The 26792-nt window shown below is 38.5% G+C and overlaps 1 protein-coding gene across 5 annotated transcripts in view; it reads right to left on the reverse strand.

Annotated features, from left to right (window-relative positions):
- Window positions 1-26792, reverse strand: part of FARP1 (FERM, ARH/RhoGEF and pleckstrin domain protein 1) — a 152245-nt gene that overhangs the window by 68488 nt on the left and 56965 nt on the right. The window lies entirely within an intron of this gene.

Raw genomic sequence — 26792 nt, forward strand, 5'->3', positions numbered from 1 at the left:
CAAGTTATCTTGTCTTCTCACATATGGATGAGTAGATAACAAAATCATGCTTTCCTGTAACACAGTCTATTTTTAGCTGAATGCCAGAGTACTGAAGGATTGACTCTATGGTTGTCTCTGCTTTACTTTATAGCTGAATGAGTTAGTTCAGTGTTTCTCAGCTTCTGCAATTTTAAGCTGTGCAGACTTCAACTTCCAGAATTTCAACTCCCATGCTGGCTGGGGGAATTCTGGGAGTTGAAGTCCACATGGCTTAAAGTTGCAGAGGTTGAGAAACACTGAGTTAGTTGAAAAGAAGTGGGCAGGAAGACATCAGGTAAGCTAGCTGTATACTCTACACTTCCATTTAGTTCTTCAGCTACCGCATAGCTATTTTCCCTTTAAGAAATGTAAAATAAATAAATAAATAAATCAGCTTGACTATATCAATGGACCAGCAAACTGTGTGATATTTTTTTAATCATACAGTAACACTCACTCTTATTGAGGATGGAAAGGTACAACTGATTTCTAAGTTTAAATTATACACACATATATATTTCTTAAAAAAAAGTTTTGCTTGCAACAATAGCCATAAAAGAGATTCTAGGTTTTTCCCTCACTATAATAGTCTGTGAGTTAGCATATTTTAACTCTCCTTCCAACCCTTTTTGTTTTTTGTTTTTAAAAGCATAAATTTCCATTTTCAAATAAAACTGTTGACAACTTAATTGTAAACTGCCTATATAAACTTGGCAGGCTTCAGTGCTGACACCGAGGTTTTAAGGATTCACAGTAAAATCCTATGTCTATTTGCTCAGATGTAATTTTCAGTATTTAGTTCTGTTTACTGTCCTGCAACTGTGTTTTCAGCCAAAGCATTTAATATTTTTGTATCTGGTTGTTATCTGCAGCCTCCACCGTTCCTCATTCCCTCTCTTTTCCTTAACAGGCACTTGGAATAAGGACGTTCATTCTTCTTTCATCGCACAAAGCTTTTTAGATTCTATTACTTTCAATGTTTGACTCACCCTAAAGAAATTCCAGATCAATAAACAAATGATCTAGTACTCTAGACAGCGCAGAATGTGCTACATTCTTTAATGTGACCTTTTCATAAAGAAAGGATTGAGACAGAGAAAAAAAATGTTCTGTAATGTTGATATAACACATGACCTTTATCATCTGTTTCAAGTAAAAGATTTCTGAATGAAAATAGGTATATCATAAGCTTGAGCAGACTGAGCTATTGATAAACAGATTTAATATTTAGAAACGTTTAATCCAATAAAGCAATTTCAGATAGATAATGTAAGCAAAGTTTTTTGTAGGCCACTGAATCCTGAATTGTTTGTACTTTAGTTCAGAAAAATTCTTAGGAGTTTTTTAAAGTTACCTTTTAAAATGGAGATACAAAATAAGTGTGATACTTAAACAGATGTAGGCATTGACACTCTGCCCCTAAATCTGTTATTTATTCTTTTAACATTATGTGTTATACTATCATTCATTTTTTCCCATTTGAATCATCTCTATTCTTTCCAATACCTGTATGATCATAGCAACAAAAACCTGCACACTTTTTTCACAGTATTATTTTAAACTCAGTCTCTATTCCTACTTCTGCAAATATATATTCATAGTTTTCTCCCACGTTAAAGCTTCTGACTCTTCTGTTCTTTCTTTTGCCCAACAGAGAATCTTGAGCTTTCTTCAATACCAGTTATGGCATAGATTTGTTGTTTCCAATTTTTGTATTTCACAGAAAATGTTCTCTTGGCACTTAAAGAAACAACATATTTAGCTATTGTACTTCTTTTTCTTTCTTGCTTTTTTTCTCCATTTCATTCCTGCACATATATTGATAATTTAGCAGACACAGGCTTGCAAACAGATTTTTGTAGGAGTCCAAAAAGGAACTCCAACAAAATAGAGGAGGAGCATGAATGTGAATGCAAGATGAAGGGAATAATCAATTTATTACATTTGCCTAAGTGCACCTTGGTTTGTATATCTGCCTTCTACATTATTCAACTGCTTCTGCTCAGGTGAAAAAAAAAGAAAGAATCTGGAATATTTATTCCAGTTTGTCATTTCATATATAAATTTCTCCTTGGCTTTATTTTCATCTAGCCCCCTCACTCCTAACTTGGGTTGCTATTTGGAAGTGTACAAATGGATCATGTATAATATGGATTAGTAAAAAAGAAATGCGCATAGTAAACCATTTGAACAGATTGTCACATGGAATAGCCATCACATGGCCTTAATTTCAGATTCCCAAAGATATGTATAATTTTGTCATTAGAGTGAATAACGATAATACTTAAAAATCTTAGGCTAGTGATATGCAAAGGCCAAATCTATTTCAAAGTTTAGATCTAATTTACTCCTCACCAGTTATCCACCAATTGCTAAACAATAAGGAGAATCAGTAGCAAGATGAGCCTCATCGTTAAGGTCATGACTTATCTGAGCATGCTCAACAGCTTCCCGTCTTACTTGAAACCTGCAAGGGAGTTTTATCAGGTCAATAACCAGGGGTCCTGGTAGATTAAAAAAAACAGCACTCATATATTCTTACGAGCCTCCAGGTGTTAAGGAAGAGGCCTAAAAGACCTGCTATCATTCTTATCATTGCAGCAGGAAAGAAGCAAAGGTGTCTGCTGGTGTGTTTGCCCATAAAAAAGAGGCAGGGTTTGATCCTGTCTTTTTTGACTCCCCTCCATGGATGCCTCTGAATGGAAAGATGGGAAGAGAATCTTCCAAGCTTGCTCTTGAATGCTTTCTTGAAAAATAATCAAATGAAGCTTGCTGCTCACTAATGGTACTTGCAATAAAAAGGAGTAACAATAACAGAGATGTTCATTTTGCTATGGCCCATAATGATCAACTGGAGTATTTTCCCCCTTTGATGGTACCCCAGAACTTGGCATCTAAAGAGAAGCTGCCTTATCTATGTAACGTTAGGCACAAAGAGAGGAATAACAACTCCCATGATGTTCTGTACTAACGGATGAAGTGACATTTATGCATCTTAATTTGAGTGAAATGTGTTAAATTCCAAGAAGCAACTTGTATAATTTCAATTAGCCTATTTTTTAAATTGGATTCCCCCCCCCCAACAAAATGCTGATTTCATAACAGGCATATTCAGCTTCAACAAACAACGTAAGCTATTTTTCTTTTCTTTCCTCAATATTTTCTGCAGGTACTGAAAAAATGTATTCCCCTGGCCTCCCGGCTAGTCAAAAGTACACTATGTCCCTTCTTTCTTCACTAAGCCTAAAAAAAGTTTCAGAACGTTCATTAAGAAAAGCTGAGATTGAATTTCATAGTCCGTAACTTCAGAGAAGTAATATAATAGTGCCATTCAGATCAGTTTATCTATGCAGCAAACATGGTATAATGAGGTACTGGAAGTTTCCCATTCATTCCTACCCCAATATGTGCCTCCGATGGATAAAAATTTGGGTGTTATAGCTGTGGATTTATTTTATAGCAGTCTACAGCCTAACCAAATGGTCATAAATGATTTCTGTGGGTTTAAGCCTTAGCCTACCTTTCTCTTGTCTCACTTTCTCTTTTATTATGATTCCACTATTATTACTGCAGTCACCCAAACCTAGCAATTAAATTATTAGAGAAAGTAACAGAGCATTTACTCTGCAGAACTAAAGATAAAGCAAGATACAGTGGAGATGGCCCAGCTGCTGCTGATATGCATGTTTGTGTCTTTGTGCGCATGTGTGTGTGTGTGTGTGTATTGGTTCCCTTCTCATTTGCCACAAGAGTACAAATGAGATGCAATGCTTAATCTCATGAACGTGTATTTTTTCTGTAAATAGCAGCTACTAGAGAAGAGAGATTACAGCATATCTCTCTTCTCTAATTACAGATTGCTGGGAAAAGGAAGGCCTTCTTTTCATAGAATTAGTATCACTGCAGAGGTGTGCACTAAGCATGAAAATAAGTTAGAGATAAGAGTGTATGCTAACCCTCCTCTGACTTCTCCCTTATGTTCTGATGTAAACTCCATTCATCTGCATGGAATCATTCCAACTTTCACTAATCAGACTGGTACAGAAGCCTAAATGTCAGAGGAAGTAGCATTTATTACCTTTCCCTCTCTTTGAATAATCTGCTGAGGACACAAGAACCTAGCAACGGCTTTTCCACAAAGTCACAGCACACATCTGCCCCCTGAGCCATCAGTTCTGGTTCTAGATCTTCTTCTAATGGTTCTTTAAACTGAAAACCCTGCTTTTTTCCAAGTTTTGAAATCTGCCCCATTCACTTGTGGGCTAAATTTTAACAAATGAAAATAGTATTTTCCAGCTGATGAGGTCAGATGTTTTAAATGCCAGGTCAGAACTTCTGTTATATTATGTTTCTCACTGTAATATATATATATTGGCTTTTCACTGCCTATATATATATATAAAATTTTGATTAATCCAAATTCAATTTATCTTGTCATTTTTTAAAGTGAAATTTTTCTTCCATTATCAACACTGCCCAATGCTTGCTGCAAGCCTCAATCACGGTCTGGTTGACCTGCTCAAGACATTCAGCCACAAGACCTACTTTGTGCCAGTCACCTGAAACGATCTCACAGAATTGTTGTTGTGGGAAAAATGGGAGGAAGGAGCAGTATGCTTATTACCTTGAGCTCCTGAAGGAAAGGCAGACTATAATTTCTTCACAGTCTGTTTGAAGACTGAACTATTGATTTCACTGGCAGGTTTGAGTCAAGATGTTTGGTTTGCTCCTGAGCAGTTGTGAAGTACTATTGGTGGGTACACTTCATAGCAGGGGACGCGGTGGCGCAGCAGCTTAATGATGCTGAAAGTTGCTGGCCAGAAATGGTCAACACTTCAGCGGTTCGGGTCCAGCTCCGTGTGGCAGAGTGAGCTCCTGTCTCCTCCCCAGCTTCTGCCAACCCAGCAGCTTGAAAACTTCTGTGAGTAGATAAATGGGTACTCTCACCCCAGTGGGAGGAAAAACGCTGGCTGCGCCTTGCACGGGAGATGGGGCCAGTTGCCAGTAACGCAGAAGCTGCGCACACCCGAAAAAGGTGCGAAGCAACGGAAACCCTGCCTCCTGTGCTCGCCAGCTGGGCTCCGCTCTAGGAAGGAGGCAATGGCAAACCACTTCCGAAACACCTTGCCTTGAAAACTGCAGGGACTTGTCCAGGCAGTCGCCGCAGAATCAGTCACAACTGAGTGTGGATAAAAAAAAACAAAAACACTTCATAGCAAAAGAAGCAGCAGGTATGAACAAGGCTTTAAAACTTTCCTGCTCTGAACTCTGTTTCAAACTGAAAGTTTCACAGCAACCAACAATCTAAAAACTAAGAAACTAGATGAGAATACAATTCTGTGGAGTTTAAGAGTGAACAACATATCATATACTAAACCCTGACAATAAAAACTGGGGCAAAGTCCTATGGAATAGAACATTTATTAATAGGCAGTTATGTTCATTAACTATTTTTGAGTTAACATTTGTGTTCCATTGAATTTATGTCAACTCTAAAACAAGTCCCAATTCAGCAAATCCTGTTATCAGTCTGCTCATCCGGCTTCTAAGTGTTAACCTACTCTATCCACCCAGAGTCAGTCTGGAGTTGGGTGGCCCCCAAATGGAATAAAAAAATAGAAAATAAATAAATAAATAAAAATTAACCCTCTTTGGGTCTCCCAAGTATACCTAACCAGAAGGGCAATCTTTGGATCCCAAGGGATACACACAACCCCCAACCTCCTTTTTCTGAGATCTCTAGAATCCCTTGAGAACAATGTTTCCTGCCATTATGAAAAAGGAAACCACAAAAAACCTAAATCCTAAAATGTGTTTAATATCCTTTTATGCACAAAGCAAACCCACCCAAAGGCACAGGCATACAAAATCCCAGTTCAGAATATGAAAAAGTTGCCCAAACCAGAAACTTAGGCTGCAATCTCCCATACTCTGACATGAGAATAAACACTATGCTAGTCGTGCTGGACTCATTTTCAGTATTAAATTCTAGCCTTTGGTGGAGTACCTCAAACAGTAACCTATTTGAAAAGGAAAAATAAGCAGATTAGATAGCAAAGTCAAGGTGCAGTATGAGAAAGGTGGAAGAATGAGAATTTGTTTCTAATTATTCTTATACTTCCTGCCAATCTTAAGAGACTTCTGTTACAAAGCCTCTATGGATACCACCCTAGATTCTGACCTCTAAACTTATATACCAATCTATCGTATGGGTAGAATAATCAATATATCTGTACCACTGTCAATAAATAACACTGGATGTTCCTTTTCTTTCTCCCATCTCTAATTCTGAGAACAAGATAAAGACTTGTTTCTCTATCCAATCTCACCTACCATTTTTACCAAGTCACATGAAGATAGTATAATAATTAGATATCCAATATTTAATTTTATACAAGAACTCTAGGCATTTCCAGTACCCATCAAGCTTAATCATTATATTTATATAGATATTTTGTTTACTGTAATTTCTGTAATCAGATATTATTTATTTTTGAAGGTTTGTATATTTGTATCACAACATCCATATGTATTGATTACAACTTAAATGCAATGTAAGCATTTGGAGCATGAATGAAGAATGAGAAAATTCTTCAGGAGATCAAAGAATGGGCAGCAGTGAGATAAAAGTTGTAAAGAAAGGAACGGTGTCAAGAAATGGCGACAAGCAAAAAGCTAAAGATCAGAACTGATAGGTAGAATCTAGGCTGCCAAGAAAGAGATAACAGGAATACCAAGGTCTGTAAAAAAATAGGTTATTGTCTGCAAGCTAAATAATTTGCTAAAATTTATAAAAGTCCTGTAATATAAAGAGCAGTTGGGTGACTTCTAATAATTGCCAGCCTGACCAACGTACAAAAGGTTTTTAAGGCTGCAGATGTACCACCATAGCTCTAACCTCTCAAGAACTCTCCTGTACCCTGAAGGAAGACTGAGTTATATGTGAGTATCAACAGGGTACATTACTAATAAATCATCTCTTTAATAAAACTAAGTTCTATTAAACTTTGGTGTAGGTCTTAGATTATTCAATAGCTCTAATTATCCTGCAGTAGATCACAGATTATTCTGGCCTGCACTGGGGGTTGAGGGAAGTCAGTTAAACATAATTGGGTCTCAATTTTGTGCATAGCTATTCTGTGCACAACATCAACTGATTTCGATTGTCTATTGTTAATGAATGAAACTTGGCCAAATTCTGAGTGCCTGCAAACATGATCAGGAACAGACTTTCATGAATCAGTATCTGGAAGTCCCCATCATCTACATTTCTTTTTTTCATTAAAACAAAAGGAAAAAAAGGAATTGATACAAAGATACAATATCAGTAAGTGGATACAGAAGTTGCAAAAATTATACAGTTAGTGCTCAGTATATCCTTGAGGAAGAATTAACTATAAAAAACAGAATACATTAAATTATTAACAAAAAGGAAAAGGATTTTAAAGGTCATTTCAAATCTCTGAGCCAAATGCGAATATCTCAATTATTTTATTAGTTAAAGATAAATCACCTAAAGGAGAAGAGGAAGAGAAAGAAGGAGCAGGAGGAGCAAACTACCAAAAGCATTATAGGTGAATGTTTAGTTTCTAACTTCCTCTTTGGTGTCCTCTGACTGATATACAATATTTACAAACATTTAAAATACTCATATATTTCTGACTTCAGTTCTTTGGTGAATTATTTTCCACTTAAAAGCCACACTCTAAATGTTTAAATTTGCCTAGTTGCATAATATATAATATATATAGAACCCATTCTTGCTTGAATTCAAACTTCTATTGTGTTATGCTGTTAGTTTTGCCATTGCTGCATGTTCTCCTATTTTAACTTCCCAATCTGATATCATCAGTAACATATCTCTTTTCCAATGTTGTGCTAAATTTATCCTTGTAGCCATGACCATGTATCTTAGTAAACTGTGATTTTTTTTCTTGACATGTCTTGGAATTATGCCTAGTAGAAAAAGAATGTGGTTTCAATTCAAATTTGGTTTCTAAAATTCTCTGAATTGCGCTATTTCTTTTCAGAACTTTTCAGTTTTTTTACATGCCCACCACATAATGGTAAATTGTTCTTTCTGTATCATGGCATTCTAGCATTTATTATATATGATTGTCTATCTTGGCAATTAATGATGGAGTTGCATGCCATCTATACAACATTTTGTACTATTTTTTCTTAAGTTTAACTTGGGGTGAATTTTATAGATTTGTTCCACAACTCTCCCCATTGTCATATTGTGACTGTTTTGTTTTGCATCCATTTTATCACACAATTTTTGATTTGTTCTACCTCTATGTCGTATCTAAATAACAGTACACACACACACACACACACAGTTATTTAGATATGCCCTAATAGATGGTCTTGATTCTGCATGAGTATTTCAAATTTTGTCATCATCTACATTCCTAGCATTACAAATTTATTACTTAATATAACCCAATCCTTATGATTCAGTGGCTTATTCTATAAAAGTCTCATAAAAGCTAACTGACTGCATGTAGAGGTTTCAGAAATTATAATTAGGTAATATAATCACTTGAATGCATCCCTAAAGTTGTCTTAATTAAAAATATTTTTAGGATAATTTTTTTTCATTTCTTCTGTCTAAGGAAATTGTTATATCCAACAAGACAGCTACATTTACTTGAGAACTATACAAGTAGGCTATTATTCATGAAAACAGGTCCATCAATTACTGCTAGTGCAATTATATATATTTGGAGGAGAAAGGGTAAGAGCAGAGTCTACTTCCCTCACTGCCTTCGAAAATACCAGGTAAGCAACAGTTTCTTACATGGCTGAGCATTACTGTTTTATTTGATAGCATCTAAATGTATATCTAGAGGACACAAATATGAAATTCAAGTCCTCTACCATGTGAAATAATCAAAGTTGATGCACATCTAAAAGCTGAGAAAGATGGAAGAGCACCCAAAATGTTTATTAAAACCTGTTCCTCAACTATACATACTGTAACATAAACAGCCACAGCTCTTCCAGCTCAGCCCTCCTGCACTGAAAAAGGGCTATATAAGTGTGTTTGACTAAACATTATAACAGTACTCCTACAACTTCTGCATAAATTGGTAGATGTCTGAAATGGTGGTGCAACGCTTTTCCAGTGCTGAGAAAGAGTTAATTCTGGAGAGGCTGGGAAGGTGAAAATAAACCTGAACCACTTGCCTGGTTACTAGGCAACTATGCAAACATCCTCTAATTACTTCTTGATCCCTCCCACCAGTCTTTTCTCAGTTGAGCTATGGTGAAATAAGCCGCAAAAAGTGTGCCATTGCTGTTGATGCCTTCTAAGGGGGGAGTGCTGGGAACAGCTGCAAAGCAGCTCTTTTGCCTTCTCCTCCTCCTCCTCCTCCAACCTTGAGTCACCCTGTAAATAGTATACTTACACAGGAGCTGACAGCAGATCCGCTTGCTAGCAAATCAAGCTGCTACCTCTAGATCATTACTACTGTTCAGTAGTACAGAAATGGCTTGTCAGAAACTAATACTGAATTAGATGTAATATTAAACTTCCAAATCCTAGGCAACTTTGGAAAAAGTCCTGTTTATAATGCTATATGGTTTTTACTATCATTCACTTCTTCAATCATTCTGAATTGATTCAGTTCGAGTTGGGCTGGACTGGCACTTGCAAATGAAGACCCAACTAGCTCACTCAGCCCAACTTATAAAACGCTCATGAATACTTTGGACAAACAACACAGTTCCTTTTGCATACATATGTTAATATATGTACAGGAGAACAGGCTGAACTTGAAGCATTAGATAAAGTCACCATTACAGTACAATGAAAGATGTCACGCCTGCGATGAATGTTATCCTATTTGATAATTTGTGATATAAATACATATACGTCCACCTACTAAAACAGCATTAAATCATTTTATCACTCTGCTTTCCATATTCATATTGCATAATATAATAACATACAAGTTGGAATAATTCCTTATTTGAAAGTTTAAATTTATAGTAATCTGCCTATCAGTTTTCCCCATCTGATCGCATTCAGACATGTTGGATTTCAACTCTTATAATCCTTCATTCAAAGAGCCACTTTGGTCTAGTGGTTAAGGCACTAGGCTAGAAACCAGGAGACTGTGAGTTCTAGTCCTGCCTTAGGCACAAAGCCAGCTGGGTGACGTTGGGCCAGTCACTCTCTCTTAGCCCTAGGAAGAAGGCAATAGCAAACCACTTCTGAAAACGTTGCCAAGAAAACTGCAGGGACTTGTCCAGGCAGTCGCCAGGAATCAGCACATCGGTGATCTCTCTTTCTCAACAGGTCACAGCTACAAGGAATGTGTATATCCTATTTATATGCAACAATAAATCTGATTCAATTTACATCACATTCAGCTTTGATGTATTAGTCTTAAATAGTTTCTGACACTCAGACTTTACAGTATTTCTGAGGCAATAAAAAGCAGAAGTAAAGAAGGAACTTAGTTTCTTAATCTACATGTTTCTTTACGGCATCTATTTTGGAGCAAAGATACTTCATACTACAAAAGCTATTCCCCGTCACACTTGTTTTTTACTGTTTATGATATAGAAAAATGTAAATAATACTTTCTTGAACTTTATGGTTTCAGCAATTCTTAAATACCTTAGCTATCATACAAGCAATCATATTCAAGAGTTAGCAAATAAACTCATCTTATGACCCACCACCCATCTATTTACACAGAATTTGCACAGAAAAAACACCTTTCATCTCCTGCACAGTTTATTGTTGTAGCTACTAATTCTTTGATTCTTAGCTTCCTTGTCGCTATTACATTGAAGGTCTTTGACTTTAAATGAATGATGCTTTTTTATAGTCTTATTTTAGTATACTGCTGCACTATTAATACTTTATCCTTGTAAACAACTGAGAGTCAGAATATTGTGGTGCTAACAATCACTCAAACAAATCAATAAAACTTGCAATGTTACATAATGGTCCCAACTGCCTTGGTCTTCTGGAAGATCACAAAGACCTGGATTTTCCCCCAGGTGCTGGGCTGGGGTATTAGATGAGCCCAATATAGGCCTGTTTTGTGTGGTGAGCCTGTTATATAGAACCTTGTTTTTGTTGGGTTTATAGAGGTTTTATTATATTGGGTGTTTCATTAATAGCTGCCCAGAATTCATATGTAAGATAAATGGCCATATACATTTTCAAACAATTCTCAGAATCTGAGAAGCAGCAGCAAATAATGTCACTGGGTGAGGCCCAGCTATGCTTCTGTAGCAGTACACCAATAAATTTTATTCTAGAGAGTAGGGATAAGTGACTACAACACACAGTAAATAGCTTCTTCCACCTGAGATGTTCTACAAGGATTCAAGCTGTGCTGCTGGGGTCTTCTTATACCTACCCTGCAAGTAGGTTGAAGGTACTACAATACTTATCTTAAAGGGAAGTTTATCAAGAACTACAAATTCTACAGATTACCAAATTATTTTCTAATGTGAGAGAAAATAAATCTATTTGCAAAAATATCTTCACACAAATTTAATTAAATACACAAACCTGGTTTATGAACAAACATCTAATCCAGGGCTTATTCCACAAACCTTCCAAATTAGGTGTTCCATCACACTTGTTTTACATGTCTTTTCCTTTTGTTTCAAACAGTCTTATTTTATACTAAACCTATGCAAAAGAGTTTTTTTTAATCAATGAATGTTTGAAACTGAGCAATGAAACATACAAGTAGAACAATATATTTTGCTCTAATTTACTGCAATCCTTGTTACTCTAAATATTTTATTTATTTATTTATTAAATTTATCCCCGCCCATCTCCCTTTAATGGGGGACTCTGGGAAGCTTACAACTGATTAAAACAATAAATAAAAATACAATTACATAAAATTTAGAGCTATATAAAAAAATTACTAAAAAAGTCTAGGAGGCTGATGGTTCAGAGCAGCAAACGCCAGGGCTCTAAGGGGCTAGCCAACCCCACACCTGATGTCTTCCCTCCCCACCCCAGGCCAGATGGCAGAGCCAGGTCTTCAAATCCCTTCGGAAGGCCAGGAGTGAGGGGGCCAATCTCACCTCCGAGGGCAAGATATTCCAAAGGGTAGGGGCTACAGCAGAGAAGGCCCGTCTTCTGGACCCCGCTAGTCGGAGGTCTTTTAGCGAGAGGGTCCGGAGCATGCCCTCTCTGTGTGATCGGGTGGGACGGGTTGAAATCATGGGGAAGAGGCGGTGCCTCAGGTAACCTGGTCCCATGCCATGTAGGGCTTTAAAGGTGATAACCAACACCTTGAATTGGACCCGGAAGCAAATTGGTACCCAATGCAGCTCGCGGAGCAACGGTGTTATATGGGTCCTTCTTGGGGCTCCAAAAATAGCCTGTGCAGCCGCATTCTGGACCAGCTGTGGCTTCCAGATACTCTTCAAGGGTAGCCCCATGTAGAGCGCATTGCAGTAGTCTATCTGGGAGATAACAAGGGCATGAGCGACTGTTCAAAGGGTATCCCGATCAAAGAAAGGGTGTAACTGATGCACAACCCGAAGTTGTGCAAAGGTCCTCCTGACCACGGCTGCCACCTGCTCTTTGAGCAGGAGCTGTGAGTCCAGGAGGACCCCCAAATTACGCACTGGGTCTGTCTGGGGCAGTGCTACCTCATCCAGCACTAAAGATGACAAAGTCTCGGATTCAGAGGAGCCATTGACCCACAGCCACTCCACCTTACCAGGGTTCAGCTGAAGCCTGTTGTTCCCCATCCAGACCCTTACAGCCTCCAGGCACTGTGAAAGGGCGGTCATGGCATCACTTACCTCACCTGGGATGGAGATGTATAATTGAGTATCATCAGCATATTGATGATACCTCATCCCATGATGGTGGATGATCTCACCCAGTGGTTTCATGTAGATGTTGAAAAGGAGCGGAGAGAGAACCGAACCCTGCGGCACCCCACAAAGGAGGGGCCGAGGATGGGACCTCTCACTCCCTATCACCACCGATTGGGATCGGGCCTAAAGAAAGGAGGCGAACCAGCACAAGACCGTGCCGCCCACCTTCAATTCCCTGAGTCGTCCCAACAGGATACCATGGTCGACGGTATTGAAAGCCGCTGAGAGATCAAGGAGAGCGAGGATGGTCGCACTTCCACCATCCTGCCCCTGCCAGAGATCCTCCATAAGTGCCACCAATGCCGTTTCTGTTCCATAGCCAGGCCTGAAACCTGACTGGAAGGGGTCCAGATAATCACTTACTTTATTTACTCATCACTTCCACATACTTATTCCTTAGTATAACTACTATGACCCAGGAAACCTGCAAATGTTTGCTGGGCAAGCAAAGAAAGTGTGCTAAGAGGAACAGAAGGGGGGAAAGTGCAGAAAGCTGAATAACACGAGGTATCCTCAGGGCTTCATCTTTTCTTCCAGAATTAAACAACTCAATACAACTCGCATAGAGGAAGGTGAAGATAACCTTGATAAGGGGTATGCAGGAGCCGTTAAGAGGAAATAAAAGAGAACTCATTCCTGGAAAAGAGGTGGCGTGAGAAAGAAAATAACCGCTGCTTGAAACTCTGGCAGGCTTTCAAGATTCTGTAATTATATCCTACAACAATTTAGTAGCATTCCTTTAATCCTTGCAATGTCTGTTTCCTGACCTGGACCATCTCAAATAGCTGACAAAGAGGTAGTGTAATATTATCAAAAGCAACTGGTGTCTTAAAGAGACAGATTATCTGCCATTTATAGAAATAAATTTGATAACTAACAGCACAATCCAATGCATATTCACTCAAAAGCAAGTTCACTGGGATCTGCTGTCTGGGGAAATAAATATAAAACTGCAATTTAAAGTATGCAAGGTTGGGTACTACTTCAATTTTAGTAATAGTGAAAGACAAAAACAAGTACACAGGCATAGCATTTTTTAAAAAAAAATCTGCAATGTTCCTTTAAACTATTATGACAATGTCCCTCATTACCAGCAACAGCTTGGACAGTGAATCAGAGACAGAAGAAAAAAGTTGACAGTACCATAAAATATCCAGATTTGGCCCTGAGCAGAGTCCAGCAACAGGTCCTCCTGATCCAGAGATCTCTGAGCTGGGACTACTGTACAGAAACTGTACCCCTGCATTAGAGGCCATCAATGAACCCCCCCCCCCCCGAAATTGTTGGCTACTTTTGGCAGTAAGCCCAGGAGCAGATAGCAGAGAACTGATGTAACTCCAACCGACTGTAAAAAATTCTGGTCAGACAATGACTACAATAAAGGATTGACTGACTAGAATTCCTAACTTATTCCCTGGCAAGAGAGGAATCAGAGACTTAACAGAAGACATTTGCAACTTTTCTAAGTTGAGAACCCCACTTTGGGGCCCATTCCAGAAAGTAGTGCTTAGGACCAGCAAATCTCCATATCTGATTTGTTTTTAGTTAACTTTCAACAGAATGAATTTAGGTAGATTTCAATACAACTAATATAATACTTGTTGTTATACTACCATCCAGTTGGATATTTCACAGCTGAGTACGTCCTCCTTCTCTCACATTAAACATTACAATTTAGTATCAACTTTAATAACATCTAGAAACATCCAAGGCTTTCAGGGGTCACATGTGGCCTTGGGCCTCAAGTTGCATGCCTCTGATACAAAGACTCATCACAGAGAGTGACCTGACCTCTGTGATCATCCTTGTTTTCCTTGTTCCTGGCTATCCTTACCTCTTGATGTATGGCCCTGGCCTTTGAAAGGAAATGCCAGAGATAGACATCATACTGCCTAGAGTCCTCTCCCTTGGTGCTTATTAAACCTCTTATCCTATATTTTTGCTAATTAAAAAGAAATCAACGGGAAGCAAAGCACCAACTTTTAGCATCAGTTAAGAATTTCGAGAGTAATGAAGAGCACAGGGGCAATATTTCACTGAGCAGTAACTCAACCTTGAGTGGCTGCTTGATGGCTTCTGGATGGACTTAGGGATGGATGTGGCAGTGGGAGATCTTTTAGGACAACCACTTTCATTCCCACCCTTAAAACCACCTACCTTCCCCATGGCCCAAAGCATGCCACTGAAAATTAATCTCAGGATATTTCAGGCCACAAATGTGGTGCTGGGAGACCCTGAGCAGCCCACAGATTAACCACCCCAATTTAGATTAGACATCCTTCAGCTCTAAAAGATAATAAGTAAGCCAAATTTGTCCTTGAATTCCACTATCAGTCTGAACAGGTGAGCAGTAACTGCATCTTATTCTCGCATTCAGTATTGTTTTAATAGAGAGAGATCTCTTTAAGTTGTTTAGAAAACATATATATTTTGGTATGTTTTGTTTTATATTATTAACGTTCAGTTTCTCAACTTAAAAAATAGCTGAACAAAATTACAGCTTGAAACTTTAGGCTAAGGAAGAAATTAATAATCATGGTATATTTTCAGGCACTACATTTCTGTGCTAGAAGTTTTATGTTGTGAAGTAGAGAGTGAGTAGAGAATTTCATGATTAGTTTTAAGCTAATTCATGATCAGTTTTATTCAACACCATGACATATTTTCTGAGATGAATGTATGTAATGAAATCTTACCAAAATATAATTGCTTTTTAATCAAAAAAATCCAAGTACAACTTTCATTTAGTAATTAGAATTTTATTATAAATCTTCAATTTATATAAGCTGCCACCATTCTGATACATAGTTAATAAATTCTTCACTAAATGAAAATAATTTTAATTATCAAGTAGGGTTAATTCTGGGACTCACTTGCTCAAGTAACACTCCAGTGTCACCCCAAAGTTCAGTGATTTAAGCACTGGTTTGTTAACCAAACTCAGGAGAGCAAAAGGGTGTTATGTCTTAAAATGCTTGATCACCCTTACAAGAAGAAGCAACTTGCCCATGGAAAAAAGTTCACCCTGAAAATCCTCTACAGCAGTGTTTTTCAATCTTGACAACTTGAAGATGTGTGGACTTCAACTCCCAGAATTCCCCAGCCAGTCATGCAAAGGTTGAAAACAACTGCTATAGAGTCATATTATTTTAGCTTCCAGCCAAACTATGGGACATAGGAAAATCTATTAGTGAGATATGCTGCTCTTGTGGTTAGAATGAAGCTAAACTCTATTGTAGGTATTCTTCTGCTGCCCTTTCTAAGCCAATTTATGTGCAGACCTTACCTTACCTCCTCCTAACAAAATGTGGGAAAGGCAATCTGTTTTCTGTTTGCAGATTGGGACCGTACTATCACCAATAGAGTTGCTAAGTTTCTATCTGCAGCGATTACAATAAGAAAACATACAGGGGTCTAATCCTGGAGTACAGGTAGCTGCCAGATTGAGAATGCCCGGGTTACAGATGACCCATAGTTAAGAACGGAGCCTACTGTAGCAAAATTCGAGTTAAATACACAATGATTCAAGTTAAATACACAATGGTTCAAGTTCATTACACAATACTACATACAGTATTATACAATAATGTAGTTCTGGCTTATATACAAATTCGATTTAAGGGCAGACCTTGGGAATGGAATGCATTCTTAAACTGGGGACTACCTGTAGTGACATTATGAAGGGTTTCCCCCCTCTTTTCTATTACTGTATTTCTATTTTACTTTATTTCTATTTTATCTTATATTCAGCTGCCCTCTTTCTCCAGTTTTTAAATATTTTTTTTTTAGGTTCTGAGATTTATTTATTTATTTAATTTTGCTGTTCGTTGACTATTATTAATTAAATAAACTTGGAAAACATTGGGGCCAACATTTTTACATCCTTCTTGATTTGAAGATGCGGGACACTGCTTTGTTTTATAAAAGTTTAACCAAATATTTACATTTCGTTCCAGGTTATTGATACAATGAAAAGTAATTAGAGAAGTAGAAAATCCAACAAAGAGCAAAAGGTGATGACTAGAACATTTTTTTTTTTCAAAATCCCCAACTTGATGCTGGAAAAAAAAGGCAGACTTTGATTTCTCCAGAACACCCCAAAGGTAATTTCTTGAATCTGTGTAATTAATAAATAGAATCCATTTCGCTGAGGACAATACATATTCTAGTTAGACTTCCCTTGATCTTTAACAGAAATTTGAATTATGCCATCACATCCCATATTTTGCTAAATCTGTATGTGTTATATGGCATATTAATATTTTTCTAAGTAGCTATTATTAAAATTTTGGCTGCCATTTATGTGGAAAATGGATGAATGCTTCATTACAGAACTATTCCCCCCTTGTAAATCCACCCCAAGAGCTCTGTCACCACATGTCTGGCTTGAACTCAACAGAATCTGGCCAAACATTTAAGGGGATGCAGCTAGATAAGCATCTTTCTTGCAAACTAGGGTGAAGCCACACTGAAGAGTGAATTGCTTTTTTTCCAGATAAGAACACAGTTCCTTCTTAACTCACACTGACATTTCATGGACATGTTTACGTTACGTTTACGTCAGACCTGGTGCTAGAAATATACTTTTAAGTAGGCATTCCTGCTTGGGGAAACTTTAGCGTTAATTGAAAGTCCCACACTAGATATGTTGCTACCGTGGATCCTATAAAAGCTTAAAATATCTCAAAGAGGTAAACCAAACATGGCATATTTTGGGAGCATGATCATAACACATGAAGTAAGGAGCTTTCCCTTTGCACCATTAATTTGGGGGTACCATCATTCAATACAATGTATAACTGATGCTACATTAATTTAGAAGATTAAAACATTCTGATATTACCTGAGAAAAGGGGATATTTTTCGTGCTTAAAAAGCAGGAGAAACATCCCTTTCAAACGTTTTGTGGATAACATTTGCTAGCTCTGTGATGTGTAATTACTGGCTTTATTCATACTTTCATTTTCACTTCACTTTTTCACTTCACGTTTTCATTTCACTTTGTCTGATAATGATTTTATGCTACACTTGCATTATTTGCTATTCTATAAGCAACACTTCCTGGCAAATAGAAGGGGTAGAAATGGAAGCAGTAACAGACTTCATTTATTTGGGCTCCAAGATCACCGCAGACGGAGACTGCAGCCATGAAATTAAAAGACGCTTGCTCCTTGGGAGGAAAGCTATGGCAAGCCTAGATAGCATATTAAAAAGCAGAGATGTCACCTTGCCGACAAAGATCCGCATAGTCAAAGCTATAGTTTTTCCAGTAGTAATGTATGGCTGTGAGAGCTGGACCATAAAGAAGGCTGAGCGCCGAAGAATTGATGCCTTTGAACTGTGGTGCTGGAGAAGACTCTTGAGAGTCCCCTGGACTGCTAGGAGGTCAAACCAGTCAATCTTAAAGGAAATCAACCCTGATTGCTCACTGGAAGGATCAATAATGAAGCTCAAGCTCAGATACTTTGGTCACCTAATGCGAAGAGAGATCTCTTTGGAGAAGACCCTGATGCTGGGAAAGATTGGAGGCAAAAGGAGAAGAGGACGGCAGAGGATGAGATGGTTAGATAGCATCCCTGAAGCAATGAGCATGAAACTGAGCAAACTCAGGGAGGCAGTGAAGGACAGGAAGGCCTGGCGCAATATGGTTCATGGGGTCACGAAGAGTCGGACACGACTTAACGACTAAACAACAACAAGCAACACTGTTTTTATAATGGTGGAATAATGTTTCTTCAACTTTCAATCATTTTCAAGAAATCTACCAGAAAAAGGATGGCAAGCCCATTTCTTAATAGAATTTGGTAATTAATAAGAATTTTGATGAATAAAGAAACTGTCATAAATGTTGGAAGCATAACAATAAAGTAGTACAACTACTGGAAGCTAGATATAAATATACAATAGCACTCCTTCTGGCTACTGTGTCACTTTACTAAAAAGAAGAAGAAATGAAATAGAAATTAAGAGTATTACATTAACATACTCTACTTTCTTAGGAATCAAACACTTCCATATTAATATATAAGTACATAAATACTTGGGCTGTGCATGCATCAGAAAATGAGTAAAAGAAACACAAAACATTTTAGAGATTCTGTCAAATTATTCCAGGTTGGCTGCTCTTCAACAGAACTAAAATCCAAAACATGTTGGTTATTCTGGATTTAGCAGAAACCAACTCCAGAAGTATCTTTCAATGCCATAGTTGTCCTTCTCATTTGTCTGCATGGTCTCTGTGTTGATCCACCCCCTAGTCTTCCCAGCACCTTCCTTTCTCTCTCTCCACTTAATTGCCATCACTGATGCCCAGGGCTTCAAGCACAGCATATTTGACTGCCTCCTCACTCCCTGATCCCTTTCTCTACTTTTCCTTAGCCACCGTGAGTTGCCACTGATGTCCTTGGCCTTTACCTGCTGTTCTTCCCAAAGTACTTCTGCCTGGAATAAGTGTGTTTTGGTTTCTGCCAATATTGCCTGAGACTAGCTGTTCTGTGCACAAAATGGTTCAAACATAGAATGTTTTGAACATAACCATCTTGCTATTCGCTTCTGGAATAAGAAATATTATGCAAAGCACAGAAATGCAGTAAGAAGTAGTAAGCAAAATCATTTAAAGGCAAGAGATAAGAATAAGATAAGAAAATAACATCTGTATGGTGGGCATTTGGGTTCAAAAAAGACACGCTATTGTGCAGTTCATCTGTGGACACAGAGGTGGCTCTGCAGTCCCAGTCTGGAAGTGCAGAGTCTAGCACAATGGGGGCACTGGAAGTCCATTGTTGTAGTAACTGTGAGTATTATTCTGTGATGCCGCTCACGGTTTTCTATCAGTTTTTCGCTGCGCCTGTCTTCAAAGCTGGCGGAGGCTTCATAGCACAGGACTCACCAGCAGGTTCTGTCAGCAGCCGCAGCTTCTAGTTCCCTTGGCTGGAACTAGTGGCGTAGGGTTTCTTTCACAGCATCTTTGTAGCACTTGTGGGGTCGATCTCAAGGTCTTTTCCCAGACTCCAGTACACTCTAAAGCAACTGGCAAGGTATACAGTGGTCATCCATTCTGATGATGTGTCCCACCCACTGCATCTGGGCTCTGATAATCAGGGACTCAATGCTGGTGGACTCCGCCCGATCCAAGTCCTCCAGGTTGGAGACATGGTCTTGCCAATGAATGGTGAGGATGGAGCGGAGAAAGCACATATGAAATGTCTCCAGATGTTTGATGAGCTTTTGGTACAGAGTCCAGAACTCACATCCATATAGGAGCATAGCTCTGTAGACTTTCAGGTCTGTGGAGATACAGATGTTGTGTTGATTGAGCACTCTAGTACGCAGCTGCCCCAGTGTCTGGGTGGCCTTGCTGATCTTGGAGTCAATTTCTTTGTCCAAAGACCCATTGCTTGAGATGGTGCTTCCAAGTATTTGAAGCTGTTTACATTAGTCAGCTGGGTGTCGTCAACAGTGATTTTTGGTTCTATGGGGTTGATATTTGGCATGGGCTGGCAAAGTACTTCAGTCTTGTTCAGGCTAATAGTCATAATATCTAAATCTAGCTTATACCAACACTATTTATTATACTTTCCCATACTTCCTATGCCTCAAAATCATCTTGGCTTCCATCATGTCCATACATTGATTAATGCATTATCTTCTCCTCTTTAAACTTCTCACCTCTATGTTTCTGAAGATATCATTAATTCTACCTAATTGTGATTCTTTTAGTCTTCCACCTTCTCTCATTCCATTCACTGTTACTTCGTATACTTGTTTTGCAGTTCAATCCTCATTCATTCTGTCTACAAGACCAAATCACCTCAGTGTATTTCTTTCATCCTGGTCACTCACTTTTCCATATATTCCATATCCATTCAGAACCCATTCATTATAGATCCCTTTTCTTGTTTTACCACACACACACACACACACACACACTTCTTAAGCAACCCATTCTCCTTAAATTCATAATTTCCCCTGAAATACTTACCAGACACTGTCATATATCAAAATGGGCCAAAGCATTCTTTTATACACATTTTTGCTTCTTTTGGCAAACAATCCAACAGATCCCCCATTATCTATTTTTCACTGACATCTGGACATCTTAAAATTTTTCCATCCATTTTCCTTTCTTTAGTAACTTTCTACCAAAGTACACAAATTCATCTACTTACTCTATTTTTTTGCCATTACTATATAAGTTGAGATAATCCACCCCACTTTCCTTGGTCCATTCTCTTCCTGTTATCATACTATCTTTCTTCCATTAGGACCCAACAATGAAAGACAGCATCTAATTTCGATTGAGCTATTAATATAAATGGCCCTAACTGAAGTAGCCTTTCAGTAGAGTAGCATCTATCAGTATAAGAGATCATCAGCCTTCTTGGACCAATGAAGCATATTTGGAATTTTGAAAGCCTGTCCTAGGCACTCTTGTATACTGGAAGGATGTGACATTACAAGTCACATCCTTCCAATATACAAGAATGCTCCATAAGCCTGCCTAGCTTCTTTCCAAAATGATTCATACTTCTTTGTCTTTTTTTTTCAGGACAGATGAGCATAATTCAAAAGAGAACACTGGACTGCAGTCACCCAACTTTATTTGGGGGTAGAGATATTCTTGGGCATAAAAATTTTGCCACATGCTTCTGCTTTGCTTTGTAGTGTTCCAGCTTTCATTTTTTAAAATAATATCATTATTTTTAAATGTAAAAACTCAAGTACTACAGGCAGGCACACTACCTGTATCCAAGAGTGCCAAACTGGAAACACAGGATTATAAAAGGTAATGGTAACTGGAGTGGCCCATGGACTATGGCATGAAGAAATGTGCACATAGCTTTATCCACAAATACTTTTAGTCTTCCTATTTGCAAAAGCTACATTCCTTACATATCATGGTATCCTTTTTCACAACATGAGGCATAGCAAGACAGAAAGAGATTTAGGAAAAAACCATGTCAGCAAATACAGTGTTACAAAATATGAACTACTTCTTAAATGGTATTATCCAAGAGCAGATTTGGAACTAAAACAGAAATGCACAGAAACTGGAACACACATGAGCGATGTTTCCAATAATAATAAACAAGTGATATTTGGTGGTATCAGTTCTCTCTTATCAGTATGACATTACATTATTTAATGGATTGGAAGGCATGCTAAATATTTATATTAGGGTTAGGGTGATTGGAGTACACTTTATTTTCCAAACAGTGGTTCAGGGGGGAAAAGTATATTCTGCCATGCAAACCAACCCCAATAAATTGCTACCAGCTAACTTAAGTGGTATAATAACATATATGCCATGATATCATATAAGAAACTAAGCTGCGTTCAGAGAGAGAAAGAGAAATGAACATTCTGGTGTGAAACTTCTCTTACAGCTGTCTCTGTTGTTCCTTACGAGTGACAAACTTTTTGCCAAGCCTTGTGTTAAAATTTGTTAGGACTGCCAGAACCAGAGAGTTTTGAAATGGATCAAATATTTCATTTAAATAATTATAAATATTTCAAATAGGGCTGTTTACGCTTTGAAAGTGATTAGGAAGAAGTCCTTCCAATCTAATGTGAATGCCCTGCTATGCATTTAAAGCAGCCCAACGTTTTTGAGCCTTTGATAGGAGACTGGAAAAAAAAGATGCTGTTTAAGGCATCAACTCCTTAATGTGACTTGTGACTGCGTTCTTGACTGATTTTAAGAATTTATTTTCAACGTGCTTTGCATTTTTTCTGAAATTAAAATGCAGCCTGTCAGGAATGATGCACTCTGCCAATTTAATTCACTCAAGCAACGCACCGAATAACCTTAAATATTTTAAAATAATTATTTTCCATGGTCTGAAAAGATGACCTTGTAGATTCCAAGCTGGTGAGAGCACTTTACTCATGATTAATGTAGCCTCATCTATTTTCTGAAATGCTGTCTACACATAGACACATCTAACCTTCACCTTAGCTCCTAATTCCTTCTGTGAGTCATAGAAAAATGTGATATCTCAAAAACCATTGAGAAAAAAAGTGATAGAGCTGTTCTGTTCTAAAGAGAAGGAACTGTAAACTAAAAGGAAGACAATATCATCTCTTCACACAGCCCCAGGCCTTTTTGAACTGGTGCAATGTCCTTGTTTGGAGGTGCCTAGGATTTGGAAAATATCGTTCTGCTAATACAATCAGAAATTTTAGACTGATCAGTTATGATCCTGAAATTCTTTTTAGTAATGGTATCTTCATGATATTTGATTGATTGATACACACACACACACACACACACTGCTTAATTTGCCTCTGCATTTTCTTTTGTAGTTGCACATATTTTCATTTTTTTATCAGTCCCCTTGAATTTTAATCCTGACTTCTGCTATATTAACTGTCCCTCACAATCTATTTTTTATAAATAAAATCCCCCCAACCTGGTGTCCTCCAGAGCATTGACTACATATCTGGAAAAGGGGTGGGATGCAAATTTATTTATTTTATATAAACTCCTATCACTTATGCTAACTGAGGATATAGTAGTTCTAGTCCAACAATGGCAGCAGGTTGGGAAAGGCTGGTGTAAACAAATGACAATAATGTAGAAAAAAAGTGAACCCAAGACAAAACCCTTTGCCACTGTCCTCAAAAATTTTCCTTCTGCCATGGGGAGGATGAATTAAGGAGCACTTGATAGTTTCAATCCAATTAGCATTTATTTAGTTTGGTATAAGATAAGTGTGGTTGGTGCTGCCTCTAGTAATCACTAGTGGGCTACTAAAATGCTGAGAAACAGACTTTAAAAAAGTCTAGTATTTAATAATCTAGTATTTTCTCTACACTTGAGATGCAATACAGTGGTACCTCTAGTTACGAACTTACGAATTTTTCGAGATACAACCAGCTCTGGCCCCAAAAATTTACCTCGACTTGCGAACTCACCTCGACTTACGAACTGGATCTGCGGCCATTTTCCGCCCGTTCCACATGGCCCGCAGCCATTTTCCCGCCCGTGCCACGTGGTCCGTGGCCATTTTTCCGCCTGTGCCACGTGGTCCGTGGCCATTTTCTGCCCATTCCACGTGGTCCACGGCCATTTTTCCGCCCGTTCCACGTGGTCCGCGGCTGTTTTTCCGCCCTCCCGCGTGGTCCGCGGCCATTTTCCGCCCCTGACATGTGGTCCGCGGCCATTTTTTCGCCCTGCCGCGTGGTCCGTGGCCGTTTTTCCACCCCTGACGCATGGTCCGCGGACGCCAGAACGGATTAACAGTAATTACATTGAACCTTATGGGAAAATTTGCCTCGTGTTGCGACCAATTCGAGTTGCAACCAGAGTCACGGAACGGATTAAATTCGTAACTCGAGGTTCCACTGTATTTCAAAATAAAGACATTTCATGTTGCCTTCTTCTAGAAAGTTAAAAGGAAAGGAAAGTCAATCATATTTTCAGATCCTCAAACTCAATATACATGCTTTATAAACCATCTCTTTCCTTTATCAGCTACGAACCATAAAACACCAGTTTTCTCTTTCAAGACTTACTTAATTTTGGCTGTTTTCAAAACAATAGTTATACAGGTGGTCCTTGCTTAACGACCATTCATTTAATGACAGTTTGAAGTTATGGCAGCCTCAGAAAGGGTACTTTACAGCCCGTGAAGCACTTCGGCCACCGTAAAGTGTCCTGCCGCGCCTCTGGTCACATGGCCACATTTTGGGCGCTTGGCAATTGGCTCGCATTTACAACCAGTTGCTAAGCACCCCATGATCATGTGATTGCCATTTGCAATCTTCTCCTCTGGCCTCCCCATTGGAAGCTGGCAGGGAAGGTTGCAAGCGAAGGGGACGCGGCAGTGTGCAGGAATGGAGCTTGAATCTTGAATATTTGAGCTCCATTCTTCCAGCCCCACCAAGGATTTCCCCTCCATCCACGGAGGGGAGGGCAAACCCTTCCGTGCGCTTTAGGGACACTTGAGAGCGAAAGGACTGCCTGCCAGGAGGATTTCAGCTCTACATGGAACTGAAACCATCTGGTAAGCAGCCCTTTCACTCTCAAAGAGCTGCCTGCTGGGATGATTTCAGTTCTGCACTGAGCTGAAATCCTTCAGCAGACAGCTCTTTCGTTCCATCTGCTTAACGGCCCAGGAGATTGCTTAATGACCGCAACCGGGAGTGTCTGGATTCTGGTCATTGAATGAAGCAGTCACAAGGGCGTCTCGCTTAACAATTGCTTCACTCAATGACCAAGATTCCAGTCCCAATTGTGGTTATTAGGTGAGGACTACCTGTAATACTATTTTAGTATTCTCTATTTCTTCCCTGCAACCTTCCCTATCTTTAGTGCACTATGGAAAAGGCATCTGATATTAAAGAGAAAATCTCATGAGCTAAATACAATAATCTGTCTGATATCTTGCCAATGGTTACATTTTACTTGTACAGAAGCTAAACCAGGATCAGCATACAAATCCAAGTTTTCTGAAAAGAGGCTTAGGGAGAAGTTCTGAGGAATGCAGTGTTACTTAGATGTGGGAAAGATAAATTATATAGACAAAAAATACCTGCATGATTCTCTTAGTAGGATGGGTTTTGCTGCCAACAGTCAAAGCAAGTAAAAGTTAATTTCTTAAAGCAGCAAACTATGATGGCTTTTTCAAACCTAAATCACTGCAACAGGAAATATGTCTTAATGCCTTAAGACATAATATGTCTTAAATATGTCTTAAGCAGCAACACCTTTTTTCCTCCCCCACTCAATACTCAAAGGAAATCAGCAGATGAAGAAGAAAAATATAATGGGATGGGCAACCTGCTTAGTCCTAAGGAGAACATGGGATGGAGGGAGCCTGGTATGCATAATACACATATCTGTGTAAAAACACAGTATGTTGCAGGAATCCCACTAAGGAAAAGAGAGCATCCAAGAGTGTCTCTTCTTGTGTGTCCTCTTCTGCAATGTGATTTTGCTTCCAACAGCTACCAAACCACCAATCCCAAATTAGTTGAGGAAGATGATGCACAGTGTGGTCTTTTCTCCAGCGGAACTAAGGTGTGGCAGAGGTGGGGAACAGGAAACCAAAGCAAGCCTCATAAAATGCCACTAGGGACTACACATGTGCCTAATGTAGCTCATGGACTACACAGATGCCTGATTTAAACTGAACTCGTCCGAAGTGATCTTAATTTTATACTTAAACTGGGTTTAGCTAGGGGAAACTTCAGACATGCAAACACACAATCGTGTATCTTCAGCTTTATGTGGCATGATTTAGGCTTCTGGACCAAGATTAAGATAAAAACAATCATACTTTGGGTTAAACAGATGCAGCTGTGCTTCTCTGGGCGTGTGCCATGTTTTACAATTTTTTAAGATAAATTAAAGATTTTAGACATGTTTTTAGAAATTTTTCTGATTTTTTAATGAACAGTACTTTGGGAATTGTTTTTCATAACGAAAAAGCAGGATAGACATTTTATACCACCCTTTTTAATTTTTTTTCTTTTTCTACATTCTTTTCATAATGCACAATTTTTAACATACTAACCACAATAGCCTCTAGGGTTACAGTGTGTGTTAAAAAATAATGTAACAAAGACACGTGTACCCAGCTTGCACCACCAAAGGAAAATAAGAGACTTTGCTGTTTTAAAACACTATGTAAAATGGTCAGTTGACAGCAATGTGGAAACCTTTATACTCCCATCATTAACAACTACATGTCAGATAATAATTAGTCATGTGGATGAAAACCTTTTTAAAAATTGGATTAATCATTTATAGCCTAACACTCTTTCGGTGAAGGTAGATTTTAATGATTAACCTTTATTAAACAGCACTGAACAACAGCACTAAATTTGGAAAGTTATAAAACAGAAATACATATTCAAGTAACAGGAAGGATCTGAGCGCTGGTATAAGC

This window comes from Python bivittatus, unplaced genomic scaffold (assembly GCF_059951505.1).
Source record: "Python bivittatus isolate LINGU-HERP-01145 unplaced genomic scaffold, Pbiv_v1 ctg000060_np1212, whole genome shotgun sequence".
Lineage (NCBI taxonomy): Eukaryota > Metazoa > Chordata > Lepidosauria > Squamata > Pythonidae > Python > Python bivittatus.